The sequence below is a fragment of the Hyaena hyaena genome, unplaced genomic scaffold, assembly GCF_003009895.1.
Source record: "Hyaena hyaena isolate Hyena2069 unplaced genomic scaffold, ASM300989v1 scaffold_75, whole genome shotgun sequence".
NCBI classification, from domain to species: Eukaryota; Metazoa; Chordata; class Mammalia; order Carnivora; family Hyaenidae; genus Hyaena; species Hyaena hyaena.
Window position 1 is genome coordinate 3,992,651 of NW_024080707.1, and position 19,586 is coordinate 4,012,236.

Genomic DNA, 19,586 nt, shown 5'->3' on the forward strand with positions numbered 1-19,586 from the left:
GTGTGTGTCCATGTGCGTTGGGAGCAGAGGGCAGGGAAGCTGATCTTGCATTATCAATGAGGAAGCAAGTGTTTTAAATTATCCTTGGACTGGCCATTTTCTGTTAGTTGGGCCATTTCTTTAAAGGTGCTGTTAGGAATAATGATCACTCTCCTGGGGACCTTACTTTACTTTTACAAAGTTAAGTAATCCTATGTGTTTGAAGTAGGTCAACAAAAAGGAGTTGTCTGGTTTTGCTGTCTAAGCAACTCTGCCTGTATTGTCATCGGCATGACTTTTTAATTAAAGCCCCTTCCAAGTTCACAAGTTAGAACTTCACCCCCTGCCTGAAACCACAGAATTATTCACACTACCAGATGTCTCAAGAATGGCATGTCACAAACATCAGTAGACAGAAAGATTATGCATGTTCATATGACTTAAAGCTTTGGTTCAAGTGTTTCTACAAAGATGAATGGACTGGACCCATCAATATTATTTTAGGAATCAGGATATAGCTCAGGGCTTGGTAGGACTGCTTACTTCAGGTTGTTTACCTAAAGTCAAAATTGAAACAGAATGACGCTAAGGGTGAGACAGGCAGATTGACAAACATTCCAATCCTACCTGCACCACTTACTGTGTGTCCTGGGCAAGTTTTCTGAGCCTCAGGTGTTTTGTTTTGTTTTGTTTTGTTTTTTGTCTGCAAACCAGAGCAAATAATATAGCCCCACAGTGTCTTATCTAAAATCCCCAAATCCAAGAGCTATGCTAACTGGCATCCTTTTCTTAACTCATTTGGCAGTGAAATCTAATTGATCTGAATTAATTTGGCAGTAAAACCCTTCCCTCAACTCACATAAGCCTTTTTTATAGTCTGTGCTTATTTTATATAATGTGAATATACATGTTTTGCTACAGAATTATGAATGTATTAGTTATGGGGGTAGCCCCAGACCATCAGGTACATAATATTAAATGCTTGGTGCACTTGTCATGAGAAGCACCAGATATTGTATGGAACTGTTGAATCACTATATTGTACACCTGAAACTAATATAGCACAGATGTTAATCAACTGGAATTAAAATGAAAACTTAAAAAGCCAAAAAATATTTAATGCAGTCTATTATGAAGGTAAAAATATACTAAATTTCAATAAATATCACTAGAGTAGAGCCCAATAAATAATTTTCTGAGTTGATAAATAGTATTATCAATTGACCCAAACAAATATATTTTAACAAAAGAAATAATAAATTAGTGCTTGCAACATATTATTTCTCTAAAGTCCAGAAATGTCTGAATTCCAAGACACATTGGCCCCAGGGAGTCTTGACAATGGACTGTGAACCCATACCTCCATCATAGGATTGTGAAGACTGCATGAAATAAAGTATGTAGAACATCTGGAACACCTATGTCATGCCATTTCCGTTCCTCTTTCACTTAGTCAGGTTTTTCTCAGGTGCAACTTCCTCCTTCGGGGAGCAGCTCAGAGGCCGGCTGGTCAGGTGGATTGTGCTTCTGGCACTTCTGGCTATTTACCCACTTGCTTGCTAGTCTGTACACCCCTCAAGGGTAGGGGTTGAGTGTTAGTGATTCATAGCACAAAGTCTGTGTCCAACATTTAAAAAATTAAAATTTAAACATTTAAAAAATGAGTTCAGCATTCATTTAGTGGGCATCTGCTGGACCTCATAGTCTCCAGATCACCTCTCTTTCTGGCAAAGTTGTACCGTGGGAGGGGGCTGATGCCAGGCGTCAGAGAAGACAAGGTGTATACTCCTGGGAGTGCCAGCAGGAGAGGCCAGCCCTGGGGAGACAGTGGCAGGGACCCCTATATCTAGGGGTGCACAGCACTGTCCTGGTTTGCCTGTTATCACAGGGTAATTGTTAACTCCCACTTTTACTCTTTTATTCTCAAATGTGTCTTCATTTGGATAATGAATCATGTGGTCACCTTTTGCAGTGAGCATCAGTGGGAGTCTCGGGGTGTGAAGCTTCAGTGTGTGTGTGTGTGTGTGTGTGTGTGCCTGTCCTTGTCTAAAATAGTAGGGATTGAGGGGTAGAAGAGACACAGAGGTGAAGGTCACTAGCAACAAACTTGAGCCCCCAGCAATGATTTAGAGCATAGGCTCTATAATTTATCAATTGTGGAACATAGGGTATTTTGTTGAATGGTGCCTTCTCCTCCTCCCCTGTCCCCCACCAAAAAAAGATAAGTCCACCTTCTAATCCCAGGAACCTGTGAGTGTGAACTTATTTGAAAAACGGTTCTTTGTAGATGTAATTAAGTTAAGGCTCTTGGGATGAAATCACCCTAGATTATCCTGGTGGGCCCTAAATTCAATGATAAATATCCTTATAAAAGAAGCTCAGAGGAGACACTGACAGGAAGAAGAAGGAAGAGGCCATATGAAGGCAGAGGCAGAGACTGGAGGGATGTGGCCACAAACCCAGGAATGCCTAGAGTCACCAGAGGCAGGAAGAGCCAAGGAAGAATTCTTCTCAAGAGCCTTTGGAAGGAACACGGTCCAGCCAACACCTTGATTTAGGATTTGTGCCCTTTATACCTGTGGGAGAATAAATTCTTATTGTTTTAAGCTACCAAGTTTGTGATCGTTTGGCACAGTAGCCATAGGGAACTAGTTCACATAGGTGAGTTACCTAACCTCAAATTACCTCATCTGAAAATGGGGATAAGACTCAGACCTACTTTATAGGATTGCTTGGAGGAGGAAAAGAAATGATTCATGTAAATTGCCTAGCACTGTAATAGATAGAAATTATAATAATGGCTGATGAATGGCCATGAGGAAATGTTGCTTTCATCCAGCAGATGGCAGAAGATGGATTTGCAAAGGAGAGGACTTGGATAAAGTTTACTCCCCAGCTAAGCTATGGCTGACCTAAAGTGGTCTTCCTGGCTCACAAGCTGAAAGGGAATTAACCCTCACTGCCTCAAAACGAGCTTTCCGTTGTGTTGAAATTAAACTGATTCTGTTTGCCTTTGACATTGTACCCAAGCAAGACTGGCATTGGGGGCAACAAAAAGAAATTGGGTTGTATGTTCAGTTCTGTGATCTTACCAGGACTCAGTTTCTCCATCTGTAAAACAATGAAAAAATGAAATACAAAGGGCAACACACATTAGAGGGTGCTGTGAGAACAAAATGACCTAATGTGTGTAAGTGCTGGGAAAGCAACATGCCACACAGCCTAGCAGGGGCCCAGCAGGGATTAATTTCTGCAGGAATCGCGGGCTCATGGTCAATTTGCTCATCCAGTTACTAACTTGGCAAACATTTATTTGTGCCAGGCATGGTGTTAGGGCCTGGAAACACTGCTGCGATAAGGTCAAGTTCTAGTTTGGGAGGACAAACACGACAAAGGTGTGCACAGGACATGATTTTCTCCTAGAGGCCAGGATAACATCCCAACTCTGTATTTTGTCTTAAGGAACACATTTGAATGAACAGACGATAGAACATTTATGTTTCCTTCTTAATTTCTTTAAAAATGTCCACCCTTTGGATCTCCTGGGTGGCTCAGTGGGTTGAGTGTCCAACTTCAGATCACATCGGGCTTACTGCTGTCAGCCTGTCAGCACAGAGCCTACTTTGGATCCTCTGTCTCCCTCTTTCTGCCCTTCCCTCACTTGCACTCCTTCAAAAATAAATTAAAATATTTAAAAACAAATAAATAAGTAACAAAAATTTCCACATTACAAAAAAATACCCCTGCCATTTATGCTTAAGTGAAAACAGAAAATTACAGGACTGTCTTCACAGAAAGCTCTATACATGTATCTTAATAATGGCTACCTCTGGAAAGGGGTGGAGATGGTATTTGCGAAAATGGGGCTTTCCCTTTGATTTTCTAAACCTTCATACAATTTACATTTTTTAACAAGCACACATTGATTTTCCCATTTTAAAAAAGGACAACAAAAATGTTTTTAATAACCCTGTCCCCAAAAACTCTTCCACACTCACTTGACTAATTCAAACACTGTGATGTGCATTAATGATAGAGTGAGTTGTCTCACTTTTTAAAAGAAAATTAAAAGGAAGAGAAAAGTTCATACGTACTCTTTGTACTCTTGTAGGTCATCTAACCGGAAGTGATCTAGTTTTAAAGCCCTTCTCCTCTTCTAAGTGGTTTGCCAACATTAGCTCAGTGACCCACAGGGCCTCCTAGTGAGATGTACTTATAATAAGAGGTCCGTGAGTCACTCGGAAGTGCCAGGCTATAGATGCCCTGTGTCAGCCAGTCATAACACCCCTAACGTGAGTCTAGCATTTTATAGTGTTCAAAGGGCTTTCTCCTGAATTATCTAGTATGACCCTTTCATGACCCTTAGAAGGCCAGGTTAGCATCCCTATTCCTATTCCTATAGTAGAGATGGGGAAGGCAGGGTATGAAGGTTTTGGAAAGGGAAATGGCAAGCCCAAGGTGGGGAAGCTAGTCAGTAGCAGAGTTTAAAATCACTTACATGTCAGTTACTGCTAAACACAGAAAAGATGATCACTAATATCAGATTCTCATATAACATAACTTGTACATTGAAGGGCTAGGGAGGGAGAAAAGGAAGAGGAAACAGTCTTCCTGTCTAATCTTACCCTTTCTTCCTTTCTCCCTCCCTTCTTCTACTCTACTGGGAAAGAAGAGGCAGGGAAGAGGAGAACCCTGTGAGAGAAGGAAACAGATCATTATAGTTCATGAGTCAAGTTGTATGCAGTTTTCAATTACACTGCAGATTTGAAGCAGCATGGTAGAAATATCGTAATCGAGTCCCATTTATGTGCCAATATTGAGGAAATGAGAAGCTTCTCAAATTATAAATTAGTTGAATTGCTTAAGTTTAATGCAAACAAACCTGGTGATTTGCAGATTTGCCACATGGGCCACCACCATTGTTGGTAGATAGACACACGTGCCATTCCATCAGGGTTGGTGCTGAATTATGGGAGTTTTGCATTATACAAGGTTGTCAAGGACCTTTTCTCCCCCCTCCCCTAGCCCACCAACTACAACAACTTAATCAGCATGATGAAGGCTAATGGAGGTAGACATAGCTCAGAGGAAGTCACCTACCTCAACTTAGAAGGTAGAGAGAGTAAAATGGCTCTCAAAGGAGATGATAAATAGTCTTGAATCCTACAGTGATTGGAATGATGTTCATGTAGGTGTGTCCTTCTCTGCACAGTCTGCTGTCTGTCACATGCATTTGTGCAATCCAGTGACATGGTCTTGGAGGAGAACAGAAGCAGGAAGTCACCCTCCTTCTCCCAGGCTGGGCAGAATGCCCCACTGGGTGCCCGCTTGTACAGTTTACTCACATTACTCTGCTTGAAATGACCATTAACACGCCTATCTCCTCCACTAACTCGTGAATTCCTCATGGGCAGGAACTAAAATTATTCTTCTTTTAATTTCTATCTCCTTGACCAGAGTCTAGCATGTAGAAACCTATCAGTAAGATATTTTTCTTTTAAAAATAATTTTAATATTAAAAATTTCAAATATATACAGAAGTACGGAGAACAGTAGAATGACCTCCCATGTATCCATCATCTAGCTTCAACAACTATCGACTCATGGCCAAAAATCTGTTCTCTATATTCTCCATTTGCCTACTTTCTCATCCCATTATTTTAGAGTAAATCTTAGACATAAATACATAGATGTGGATATTTGGGTGTCTATAAGTCGTTGTAAGAAAAGAGACAAGAAAAATGTAATTTCTAGGCCTCTCTCACTGTTTTAGAAATGCCTGGGGGGGAAGGTGGGCAGTGGAGAGGAGGAGTTTTTTGCAGAGGTCTAAGGCTTTTGTCAGACAGTTTCCAACAATGAAAACAATTGAAAAGGGAAAGAGGAAGGCATGGTTCCTACTGTGTGCCAAGCACGTTGCCTTATTATTTTATTCATCCTCCTAGGAGATACAGTTGTGCTTTTTAAAATTAAGTGTTTATTTATTTATTTTTGAGAGAGCATGTGTACGAGTAAGGGAGGGGCAGAAAGACAATCCCAAGCAGGTTCTGTGCTGTTAGCGCAGAGCCCAACATGGGGCTCAGTCTCATGAACTGTGAGATCATGACTGGAGCCGAAATCAAGAGTCAGATGCTTAACCAACTGAGCCACCCAGGTGCCCAGGAGATACAGGTGTTATCCATTTTAAGGATAAGTCAGAGAGATAGAGTGCTGTATCTAAGGCAAAGCTGGGGTTGGAAACCAGCTCTGTGTGGCTCCAGGGGCTGTGTTGGTAACCCTCTGATAGGAGGACACCTACAATGAAGACCCAACAAAACCCATCCCTGGTCTGAGATTACTAATGAGAATATCCTGGGCTGCTGGCTCTTGTCTTCCTTTCCTTTTCATGTGAAATCCAGCTTACTTCACTGGGTCCCAGAAACAAACCCTCCTGGAAGAAGCCCGGAGCTTCCATGCCCAGAAGTGACATCCAGGAGTCCTGAAAGGACTTGTAAATAAATCTGTAAAGGGCTAAACACTGAAATACACATATAGAGTTGAGATAAGCCATTTGTGGGAAAAATCCAGGAGATTGTGTTTAAATGTGTTCTTGAACAGCTGAGGCTGGATTTGGTTGTGATTGTGAGGGAGTCAATAGAGCCCCAGTTACTTAGAGGGCAGAAGGACCACATAGTAAGAGATAGGGACTGGCCAGTCTTGGAATCTTAATGGCAAGTCTCAAAGGCAAATGGTGGTAGTGTCCACCCGTTCTGCATCCAAGCAAGAAGGAAGCTTGGCAAGCCGACCCGAGCAATGAGGTTGACTGGACACAGCCACCCCTGTAAGTGAGTGGGAGCGCTGCAGGCAGTTCATCTAAGAGATAAGTCTAATGCTCAACCATCACTCTGGCCCCAATTCCCTATGCACCGTCTCCTGGATAATTTGGTGTTTGCAGGATTCATTTTTCAACAGGGAAAGAACAAGCCGTTCTGGCCAGTGTGAACTTCCAGTACTCTTGAAAGTTGATTTTCTCATTATAAGCAAATACATTGGCTTTCTCATTATAACTTAGCTTTTGCAGTAATTTGCCTTCAGGGAGGGAATGGCCAGATGTCCCCGACTAGCGACTAGCGTGTGCTGTCTGCCTGAAGGCTTTATTTCTTTTGTAAATTAACGAATGGGAATTCTGTAGTTTAGTTATCAGCTTCTTGTGTGTGTCTGGCTAATGCCTGGATGCCTGGGTAAAAAGCACCCTGGTGGGGAATGCCAACAAAGTCGGGTCTCCAAGTTGGCAAGAGAGCAGGTTCTGTGGGGGGAGAATTCATCGAGGCAGCGAATGCAATGTCCTGGGGTCTCAGGGGAGAGAGCTAGTTGTCCTTTCCCGAGGATAGCTTCTGGACCATAGTGACACCTGGGCCTTAACACAGGGAACTCCCTACTGCCCTCAAGGAACCAAGTTTGGATCCCCTTTCCTAAGTAGGCCTGGTAATGCCAGTTCAGTTGAGGAGCATCCCTGCCTTTACTCTCATGGACATGAGAAGAAGTGATTCAAGGAAGCAAAACTTTACAGTGTTACACCCTCACTCCAAACCTTCCCTACCACCTACAGCATAAAATACAAACTCCTTGGCAAAACTAGCCCTTGTGGAAGAAGAAATAAAAAGGTTATTGCCACCCTATTTCACCAAATGAAATCCTCTTATAATTATAAGGTGTATTATTATCTGAAGTCCTGAAAAAGTCATCAAATAAACTATGATACCTCATTGGGGATAATACACATCCAATTTCAGATAGGCTAAAATATGGACAACATTTCACTGAAATATGGTATTTAAAACAAAATCTGGGAGTTGTGATTTTTTTTCCCTCTAAAGGAAGACAAATGATTCATTCCAGAGAAAAAGGATTCTGTTGTGTAGGAGCACATCATGATGATTTATTTGTTTGTTTGTTTGGAGAAGAGCTGCCCCAATGGGCCTAGGCCTGGCTAAGTGAGAGCGAGTCAGAGAGAGAGGGAGAGACAGAAAGACAGAAAAAGGAATTGCTCTGTGTAATGAGGTAATAGGAACCAGAGCTTTCCTTAGTTAACCAGGACAATGGGGAAGGGAAGATATGAGCAATGGTTAGGTACTGAGCAGTATCCCCAGCTCTGGAAGCACCCTACACTCACATAGCACCTTTAAGGTGTATACCTGCCCGGTCCCACTCCCACAGATCCTGATGTAAATGGTTTGAGGTGGTCCAGGGCATTGGTATTTTTTTAATGTTTATTTATTTATTTTGTGAGAGAAAGCACAGAGCATTAGTGGGGGAGGGGCAGAGAGAAAAAGGGAGAGAGAGAGAATGAGAGAGGGAGAGAGAGAATCCCAAGCAGGCTCTGCACTGTCAGGGCCCTCTATGTGGGGCTCCATCTCACAAACCAGGAGACCTGAACCGAAATCATGACCTGAGCCAAAATCAAGAGTCAGACACTTACCTGACGGAGCTACCCAGGCACCCCTGGGGCATTGGTCTTCTTAAAAGCTTCTAAGTGTTGGGACAGAGAAGGAGTGGTCACAGGAGCCTATGAAGGAAAAGTTGACTAGTAAGAACTTTCCTTTGGTGGGGGTGGCCAAGGCAAGTCGGGGCCACTGTGGCTAGTGTTTGATAAGAAGCTGTTTCCTGTTCTGTGCTGTGTCCTTTTGCTCTCTCACACTTGCAGCAGTAGTTTGCCATGCCTGCAGTTGTGGAAAAAGAGTTGGTGCCCAGAAAGGATCAAGGGGATACAGAAGATGGACAGTGGCAGAAGAGGTGGAGAGCCATGATGAGTACCCAGTGACAGGGGAGTGGGCAGCCGAGGTGCCAAGTGGTCCAGAAAAGTCTTACCTCCAACAGAACCACATGAAGCCTTGGAGATATCAGACTTCCCACCGTTCATGGCACTGCTGCTTCAGCTATTTCCATTTGAATATTGAACAAAAGGATGTTTCTGGAAGGCTGGAAGACTTGGGGGTCACTCAGGACCAACACTTTGGTTACACCAAGCCTTTCATGGTCTGTTTCCTGACTACCTTATCCCTCCCTCTCTGCATCCTATACTGCACCCAGCCCCACATGCACCCCACACTCCTTGGAAGAATGCCTGTTTACCTGTCAAGACTCAGCCTAAGGTTTACCTGCTCTGAGAAAACTTTTCTATACCCTTCCCCACGCCCCACCTCCATTGGAGTAGATTATTTCTTTCTGCTGCCCCCACTGAATCCTGTGCAGACTTCTCTCAGAGCACCTTGGTTTTGGGCTAAATTGTGTCCCCCCACCAAAAGTTATATTGAAGTCCTAACCCTCAGTACCTCAGAATGTGACCTTATTTGGAAATAGGTAATTAAGTTAAAATGAGGTCATTATGGTGGGCCCTAGTCCAGTATGAATGATATTCTTTAAAAAAAAAAAAAATGAAATTTGGATACAGAAACATGTGCACATAGAGAACACCATGTGAAGACTGGAGTTCCACTGCTGTGAGCAAAGAAACCATCAGACACCAGGAGAGACGCCTGGGATACATCCTCGCCTAGTGCCTCTAGAGGGAGCATGGCCCTGCTGACACCTTGATCTTGGACTTCCAGCATCTAGAACAGTGAAACAATAAATTTCTAAGCCACTCGGTTTGTGGTACTTTGTTAGAATACCCCTACAAAGCCCATAGCCTCCAACATGTCACTGCCTTTATCTTTCTAGGACTATTACCCACACTGAACTGTAAACCCCACAAAAACAAAGACTCCTTTAGTCACCTTTGTACCTCACCTAGCTACACCTAAACTTTCATTGAATGAATTAGTGAGTGTAGTGCATCCACCAGTTTTCTGAATCTGCTCTCAGAAACAGCACTGGGTGGCAGAAAATGCCCTCGGGCTTAGCCTGGTTGCTGTGATTGGCTCTGCCACCAGCTGTCCGCAGTCATCATCGATAACCACAGCAACAACAATAATCCCATTTTCAGCTACGTTTCAGTGGTCATCAAATTGTAAGTATGCTTTCAGTCAGTCAGTCACTGGACAACCATTCACTGAGTGACTCCCACAGACTGGGTTCTGTGGTAGGAACCAGGGATATGGTGGTAAACAAGACCAGCTGGCTCCCAGGTTTCATGAAGTTTCTGTACTAGCAGGAGAAGTAATTATGTAATTACAATGATGGTAAGTGCTAAAAGGAGAAATACAGGATACCAAGAGAATAATTAACAGAGGACTCTGCCTAATTCCAGAAAGCTTCCCAAAGGGAGTGATGTTTGAGCAGAGCAAAGAGAGAATCACAGGAATAAGCTAGGCAAAAATTTAGGGGAAGCATGATCCCTGTGGAACGCATAACACAGGTGAAGGCCATTCACTCAACAATTATTTGTTGAGACTTTGGTTTGGGCCATGCTGGTGTTCTAGGTCCTGGGTATAGGGCAGAGAACCAATAAAAACCCCAGCTACTGAAACACTCACCTTCAAGAAGCCAGAGGAGCTGAGCAAAAAGTACCAAGGAAGGAAAACATGGCGGGCGTCTTCAAGGACATGAAATGTAAAAAGGTCTGACTCACCGAATCTGTTTTGATCATTGCTACGCCTCCCCCACATATAGCAGTGCCTGCACGGTAAGAGCTTACTACATTATGTGCTGTGGATGAACTGGAATCCGCGAGGAGGGCGGAGTTGGGTGTGTGTGGTGATTCTAGCACAGCCGGGGTAAACTAGGACTGCACCAAAAAGTGCTTTTGAGTTTGCAAGAATGCTCTTGAGCTGTAACGTCTGCAGCCTGGTTTTTCACTGCCATTTAGTGGTATGGTTGGTCATGGTGATCTTAAGAGCTCTTGTGGTAATAAGGTGTTCTCAGCGAGTGAGTGGCACAGTGACCTGTCCAATTTCAAGTCTAGATTCATGACTGTTGGCATTCCTCACCTAAACCAGATTGTGTGGCTCTCCAGTGCTTAGAAACCTCAGAAGGAAAATGTGTGTCCTCTGGTGGCTTCCTCCCTCGTTCAGGTCATTATGACCTTTACTTGGGGCTATTACATCAAGGGAGAGGTACAATCTAGCTCCAAGGTAGATGATTCTATTGTTTAGAAAAATACTTTGATGGACTTTTTGGTTGATAGATGCCTCCTTTTTAAACACATGATATTGTTCATTGTAGGAAATAATACACACAAAACCAAATGAAAAATAAAAGTCCTCCATAATCCTACCAACCAGAAATAACCAATGTTGTATTTGGGCATGTTTCTTGCAGAGACATTTTTCTCTGCAGATATACCTGTTACATGTCTGTGTATTTATATTTACCAAAAAGTGAGATTCTATATAATATCCAATTGGCAACTGACTTAAGCTTAGAAATCTATCTAAACATCTTTCTGTGCCAGTAGATATTCATCAGCATCACTATTTTACATTTTGGCCTGGCCTGGTGTTACAGCCTCCCTGAGTTTCCATTTCTAACTTCTCCTCACCTGTGGGCAGATTATTCCTCCTGAAGCATCATCCTAGTATTGTCGCTTTCCTGTGGAAACCCTTTCAAATGCTTCCTACCCCTCATTTCCTACAGGTGCAATCTTAATTATTTCACCCCAAACTGGAGACTCTCCATGACATGATCCTACCCCCAAGCTGCTAGTCCATTTTTATTTTCCATTTCTTTCCTAAATGGACCTAATGTTCTTGTGAATGCTTGGTGTTTCCCAAGGTCCTCACTGTCTTTTCCCATCCCTGCTCAGACTGTTCCCTTCCACTTAGAACGCCATCCCCAAAACCCCTTCCTCCCCCCCCCCCCCCCCCCCCCAGCTACTGGAACCTCACAGCTACTGGAACCTCAGGTTAACTTCTAGGTAGGTCTGGCTCAGGAGTTAACCTCCTTCAGAAGCCTTGTTCCTTGCCAATAATTGTCCCAGTCACTAAGCCAAGTGATTTTCTCCTTATGGGGAAAAAAATCATTTACCACACCTTTTTCACTGCTTAAAGCATACTTTGCTGCTTTGGATGTGCATGTGTATCACCCACAAACACACAAACATGACGGAAAATTGTGCAAAGGAGGGTTAGTTACAGGCTAGACTTAGAATCTAGGGCTTCACTCCCACAAATGCTTTTCTCATTTCTGTAAAGTATTTGCATATATCTACATATCCACGTAGGTATGTGCATAGAAACAGATATGCATGAATATGTAGGCATGTATATATGTATATATACACATATATACATATATATGCACATATATATACATGTGTATATATGCAGGTGTGTATCAAGATTCTTGCAATTTATTTTCTGGGAGCTGCCACTTCTAAGGTACAAGCTCATCTTCATACAATATTTATAGGTTTCAGTCAACCATGGCGTTTTATTAGGGAGCTTGCAGGGAAAAGGTACCTGAGTCATGCACTGTATAAACCTGACCGCCTCAGTTGAGAATCTGGCTCCTCCTTGGTTTTATGCTATTAAATTGACAAACAGCTCTTAAAAAATCCACTGAGCTTACATAACTCAGTTTTGGCACTGTGAGACTTGGCACTCAGGATGGTATGCTGATATGGGTAAATTCATATTTCACCAACTAGCTTTCCTGGGTTATCTGCTCTGTGCAAGCAATGACGTTCAGGGGCCAGACTCTGAAAAATTGAATTTCCTCAGCTTTTATAATTAATCCTTGGGGCACCTGGGTGGCTCAGTCAGTTAAGCATCCGACTTTGGCTCAGGTCATAGATCGCATAGTTCAGGAGTTCGAGCCCTGTGTCCAGCTCTGGAACCTGCTTCGAATTCTGTGTCTCCCTCTCTCTCTGCCCCTCCCCCACTTGAGCCTTGTCTTTCTAAAATAAATAAAACTTAAAAAAAAAAAAACCCTGTAGGAGTCCAGCATTTCAATACTGCAAAAATAGTAAGGAGGGGCACAGGAAGGAGGGTGACATGGAGACTTTTTCCCAGGAGAAGTTTCTAGTTTCAGTAGTACCCCTCTTGGGAACTGACTTCTTTCAAGGTTATCAGGATGTAAGAGTGTAATTCCTTCCCTCTGCCCCCCCACCCCCAAGGCTGCCTTGCCAAATTACTTGGCTGACCTTCATTCATTGCTGATCCCATACCTACATGAAAGAATCAGTTCTGGACTCACGTGATGATCTTCTGGCCCAAGTGTTTGCTGTTGATGATGCAAGTGTCATGAAGACTTTATTCTAGACTGACTCCTGCCCATTTTAACTTTCTCTTTTTCACTCTGGCCTCTCCCTGAGTGATCTCATCCACTCCCATGGTCTTTAATGCTACCTATATAATGACCACTCCCACATTTATACTTGCCCTTTCAGATCTGTCTTCTGAGCTCTGTCCCACGTGTCTAGTCACCTACTTGTCATCACCATCTGCATATCTGCCCAGCACCACAGACTCAGTACAGGTTTAAAGTGAATTTGTCAGCTGTTTCCTAAACTCATTCCTCCTCTTTGGTTTCCTATCCAGAGGATGACACCACCTGCCATCTAGATACACAAGGATGAAATCTGGGATGTGTCCTCATTGACCCCTCCTCTCCCTTTCACCTCCCCTGCATCCCACTATATGATTGGATAATTGTCAAGCCCTGAACATTCTGTAATCTCCTGAGGAGTTTCCAACTCTCTCCATGGCTTTGGATTTCTCCTGCCAGCTCCCTGCTCCCAGATACCAGAGTGTCTTACCTGGACGACTACAAAAGACTTCTAACTAGTTCCCCCATGCCCATTCTAATCTAGTTCCCACATAGCAGCCAGGGAGACTTTAAAAAAATCTAATTGGGATGTCTAGGTGTCCTAGTAGGTTAAGCATTGGACTTGTGATTTCATCTCAGGTCGTGATCTCCTGGTTTTGTGAGTTCGAGCCCTGTGTCTGGCTCTGCGCTGGCAGCATGGAGCCTGCTTAGGATTCTCCTCCTCCCTCTCTCTGCCCCTCCTCCACTAACACTGCCTCTGTCTCTCTCAAAATAAATTTTAAAAACTTGAGAAACTTTTTAATAAAAAATAAAAAACAATCTAATTATATTACTCCCCTATTTAAACACTGTCAGTGGTTTCCCATTTATTTTATTGAAAAGTTCAAATCCTTTGCCTTGGCTCACAGTGCCATGCATGGCCTGCTACGCCCTCCTTATCAATGTCACTCACTGTCCCTATGTCCCCTTTTCTATCCTCCTGGTGATCTTGCCACACAAGCCTACTCGAAGTCCTTAGATGTCATGGACTGAGAGAGCTCCTTCTAGCCTTTCCTCTTTGGCTAATTCCCATTCATCTTTTAGGTTCCAGTTAAATATCTTCTGCAGCTCCTGGGACCAGATTAGCACCTAATTATGTTCCTTTGCACAACACCATGCCTCTCTGTACTTCTGATCATAATGGCTGTGATTTGAACAATGATTTGTTCAATATTAATTTTTTAGTCTGTAGGCTTCATGAAGTTAGGAATTGTATCTTCTTTTTCCTCAAGTAAATGTCTTTCTAACACCTACCACAACACCTGATATTTAGCAAGTGTTCAATTAAGTATTTGCTAAATGAATAAAAAATGTCCTAAGTCTAAGTCTTTCTAATATAGAGGAACACGGGTGCCTGGGTGGCTTAGTCAGTTAAGCGTCCGACTTTCGCTTAGGTCATGATCTCGCGGTTCGTGGGTTCGAGCCCCACGTCGGGCTCTGTGCTGACTACCAGCTCAGAGCCTGGAGCCTATTTCAGAGTCTGTGTCTCCCTCTCCCTCTGACCCTCCCCTGCTCATGCTGTCTTTCTCTCTCTCTCCTAGAAATAAATAAAATATAAAAAAAAATAATATAGAGGAACACATTAGTATTTTTGTTAGTGTCCTAGTTTTGAACAACTCTAGCTTTAGTCATTGTTTGTGTGTGGATTGGTTTTACCTTTTTATTGAATGAACCCTAAGCATTTTCTCTATCCAGACAATGCACTGGTACCCAGAATCAAAGTTGAATCAGACTTTGATCCTGCCTAGAAGGAGTTTACCAATTAGCAGGGAATAGCTCAAGTTTATGTTTTCCATGGGAAGACACAGTGAAAGGTTTGGCGACTTTCATAGAAGCAAGAACACCTACACCTGTTATATTCAATGAAATCATTCATCTAAGAGTAGGCAGGGTGCCAGAGAAAGAGTTATGGGCTCTCTTGGCTGAGCCACTATGGCTGTGGCCAGGTTAATTACAGTCAGAGTACAGCCCAAGGTCAAGAGGGCTGAGTTGATTCATTCTGCAAAGAGAGCAATCTGGAGTCAGGCCAGGTAAGGTTAGCAGGTTGGGGTTCACCCACAAGGGCACAGCCACAGAGAACTATGGGTGACTTATTTTACTTATTTTACTCAAATACCTGGCTGGCCCTGGTAGCATCTCCCCAGCCACCACAAGGCCCCTTTGCAGCTGCAGCGTCTAGGTTTATAACTTCCCAGCAAGGGCTGAGCCAAAGTCTTCAGGCAAAAGGTTGAGCAATAAGCCTACATTCAGGCAGAGCTGGATTTGTATCTGGTGCTGTTTGGAGCTCTGTGATTCTAAGCAAGTTTCATCAATTTTCTGAAACTCAGTCTCCTCTATAATAAATGAGACAGTTTTATATCTGTCACTCATTGGGCAGATAAAACAATGTATGGACAGTGCCTCTCTATGATTGGTACTCATTATTTTTTATTGAGTTATAGCTGACATACAATATTAATTTCAAGTATACAACATAGTAATTCAATATTTGTATACATCACAAAACGATCACCATGGTAAGTCTAGTTACTGTCTGTCACTATATGTAGTACTACAATATTATCAACTATGTTGTACTTTACATCTCTGTGACTTTTTTATCTAGTAACTGCAAGTTTGTATCTCTTAATCTCCTTCAATCATTTTGTCCACTCCCCTCCCCTTCTGCAACCACTAGCTTGTTCTCTGTATTTATGAGTTTGTTTCTGGGTTGTTTCGTTAACTTGTTTTGTTTCTCAAGATTCAACATATGTGTGAAATCACATGGTATTTGTTTTTTCATATAGGACTTATTTCACTTAGCATAATGCTCTCTAGGTCTGTCCTTGTTGCAAATATCCAAATTTCATTATTTTTTTTTATGGTTAAGTAGTGTGTGTGTGGGGGGGCTCTTCTTTATACATTCATCCATTGATGGACACATAGGTGGTTTCTATACCTTAGCTTTAGTAAATTAAATAATGTTTCAATGAATATAAGGGTGCAATATTATTTTCAAATTAGTGTTTTTGTTTTCCACAGATAAATATCCAGAAGTGGAATCATTAGATTGTATGATATTTTTATTTTTAATTTTTAAGGAAACGTTGTACTATTTTCTCCAGTTGCTCACCAATTTACATTCCCACCAACAATGCATAAGCCTTCCCTTTTCTCCATATCCTTGCTAACACTTACTTTCTGTCTTTCTGATTTTAGCCACTCTGACAGGTGTCCATTGATCTCTCATTTTGGTTTTGATATATTTTTCCCTGGTGATTAGTGACATTGAACATCTTTTCATGTGCCTGTTGGCCATCTGTATGTCTGCTTTGGGAGAATATCCAGGCTACCTCCCCATTTTTTAATTAGATGGCTTTTTTTGGTGTTTAAGTTTTTAAATATATTTTGCATATTAACTTCCTATCAAAAAATCCTTTGAAAATATTTTCTCCCATTCAGTAAATTGCCTTTTTATTTTGTTGATGGTTTCCTTCACTGTCCAAAGCTTTTTAGTTTGATGTAGTCCCAATTATTTATTTTTTGCTTTTGTTGCTCTTGACTGAGGAAACAGAGCCACAAAAATATTGCTAAGACCAATGTCCAAGAGTTTACTGCCTATGTTTTATTTTTTTCTTTAAGGAATTCTATGGTTTTTGTTTTAGGTGTAACATTTAGGTCTTTAATCATTTTATTTTTATATATGATGTAAGGAGGTAGTCCAGTTCATTCTTTTGCATGTAGCTATCCAGTTTTCCCAACACGTGTTGAAGAGACTGTCTTTTATTTCTTTTCCCTTGTCTGATTGCTAGGGCTAGAATATTCAGCACTATGATGAACAAAAGTGGATAGCAGGCATCCTTACTTGCTCCTGGTCTTAGAAGAAAAGCTTTTAGCTCTTCACCATTGAGTATGATGTTAGGTGTGTGAGTGTGTCACATATAGCCTTTGTTAGGTTGAGACCTGTTTCTTCTATACCACCACCTTGTTGAGAATTTTGATTATAAATGAATGTTGAGTTTTGTCAAATGCTTTTTCTGTATTTATTGAAATGGTCAGATTAATTTTATCCTTTATTTTGTTAATGTAGTCTACCATGTTGATTAATTTTACAGATGTTAAACTATTCTTGCATCTCTGGAATGAATTCCATTCGGTTATAGTGTATGATTCTTTCGATGCATTGCTGAATTTTGTTTGCCAGTCTTTCACTGAGGATTTTTCCACCTACATTCATCAGGGCTGTTGGCCTGAGATTTTCTTTTTCTTCTAGTGGCTTTGTGTGGTTTTGGTATCAAGATGATGCCAACTTTGTAAAATGAAGTTGGAATTGTTACTTCCTCTTCAACTTATTAGAATAATTGAGAAGTATAGGTTTTAACTCTTTAAATGTTTGGTAGAATTTATCTGTAAATTCATCCAAACCTAGACTTTTGTTTGTTTGGAGGTTTTGATTACTTATTCACTTTCAATGTTAGTAATGGATCTCTTCATATTTTTCATTTTTCATGATTTAGTCTTGAAATATTGCATGTTTCTGAGAATTTATCCATTTCTTCTAAGTCACCTAATTTGTTGGTGTATAACTATTCTTCGAATTCTCTTATGATCCTTTGTATTTCTGTGGTATCCATCCTAATTTCTCCTCTTTGATTTTATTTGGGTTCTCCCTTCTGTTCTTGATGGGTCTAGCTAAAGATTTGTCAATTTTTGTTTGTCTTTTTCATAGAACCAGATCTGTGTTCCATTGAGCTTGGTCTCTAATTTATTTGGTGTATATTTCATTTATTTCTGCTCTGATCTTTATTTTCTTCTATCTGCTAATGGAATCTTTGTTCTTCTTTTTCTAGTTTCTTTAAAGGTAAAGTTAGATTGTTTGAGATTTTTCTTGTTTCTTGGGGTAGACCTGTATTTCTATTAACTTCCCTTTTAAATCTGCTTTTACTGTATCACAAAGGTTTTCGAACACTGTGTTTCCATTTTCATTTTTCTCAAAGTATTTTTCTGTTTGCTTTTCTCTTTGCTTTCTTTACTGGCTCCTTGGTTTTTTAATAGCATGTTGTTTAGTCTCTGTGTATTGGTATTTTTTTCTCAGTTTTCTTCTTGTAATTGATTTCTAGTTTTATACTGTCATGGTCCGGAAAGATGCTTGATATGATTTCATTCTTTTTAAACTTATTAAGATTAGTTTTGTGGTCTAACATGCAATCTATCCTGGATCATGTTTATGCACATTTGAAAATAATGTATATTCTGCTGTTTCTGGATAAAATATTCTGTATATATCTACTAGGTCCATTTTGTCTAATGTGTTGTTTAAGGCCAATGTTTTCTTATTTTTCTGTCTGAATAATCTATTCATTGATGTAAGTAGTGCAATAAAGTCCCCTATTGTCATATTGCTGTCTATTTCTCCCTTTATTCCTGTTAATATTTGCTTTATATATAGGTGCTTCTATGTTGGGTGCATAAATGTTTGAAATTGTTGTGTCTTCTTGTTGGACTGAGTCCTTTACTGTTATATAATACTTTTCTTTGTCTTTTGTTGCAGTCTGTTTTAAAGTCAATTTTTTTCTGACATGGCATTGCTCTTCCATCTTCATTTTTATTTCCTTGCATGGCATATATTTTGTCCATACTTTTACTTTCATTCTGTGGGCATCTTTAGGTGTGAAGTGACTCTATAGGCAGCACATAGAAGGCTCTTATTTATTTTAATTTTTTTTTATGTTTTATTTCTGAGAGAGAGAGAGAGAGAGCATGAACAGGGGAGGGTCAGAGAGAGAGGGAGACAGAATCTGAAGCAGTCTCCAGGCTTTGAGCTAGCTGTTAGCACAGAGCCCGATGCAGGGCTCGAACCCACGAATGGTGAGATCATGACCTGAGCCAAAATCAGACACTTAACCGCTGAACTGACTGAACCACCCAGGCGCCCCAGGTCTTACTCGTTTTAATCCATTCAGCCTCCCTATGTCTTTTGATTGGAGCATTTATTCCATTTACATTTAAAGTGATGATCAATAAATGTGTATTTATTTCTATTTTGTTAACTATTTTCTGGCTGAGTATGTAGTTCCTCTCTTTTTTTTTTCTTTTACTCTTGTAGTTTGTTGTCTTTAGTGTTAGATTCCTTTCTTTTGTATATTTATTATAATTTTTTTCTTTGTGATTATTGTGAGGTTCACATACAACATCTTTTGTATATAATAGGTTTTTATATGTTAACCAGTAACTTAATTTTGAACATATGTCAGAATTTTATATTTTTATCCCTCACACACATTTTATATTTTTGATGTATCCCTTATTTTATGTATCCCTTAACTAATTACAAAGTGTCAATGAATTCTACTTTTGTCTTTTACTCTTCACACTTGCTTGATAAGTGGTTGATACGCTACCTTTAT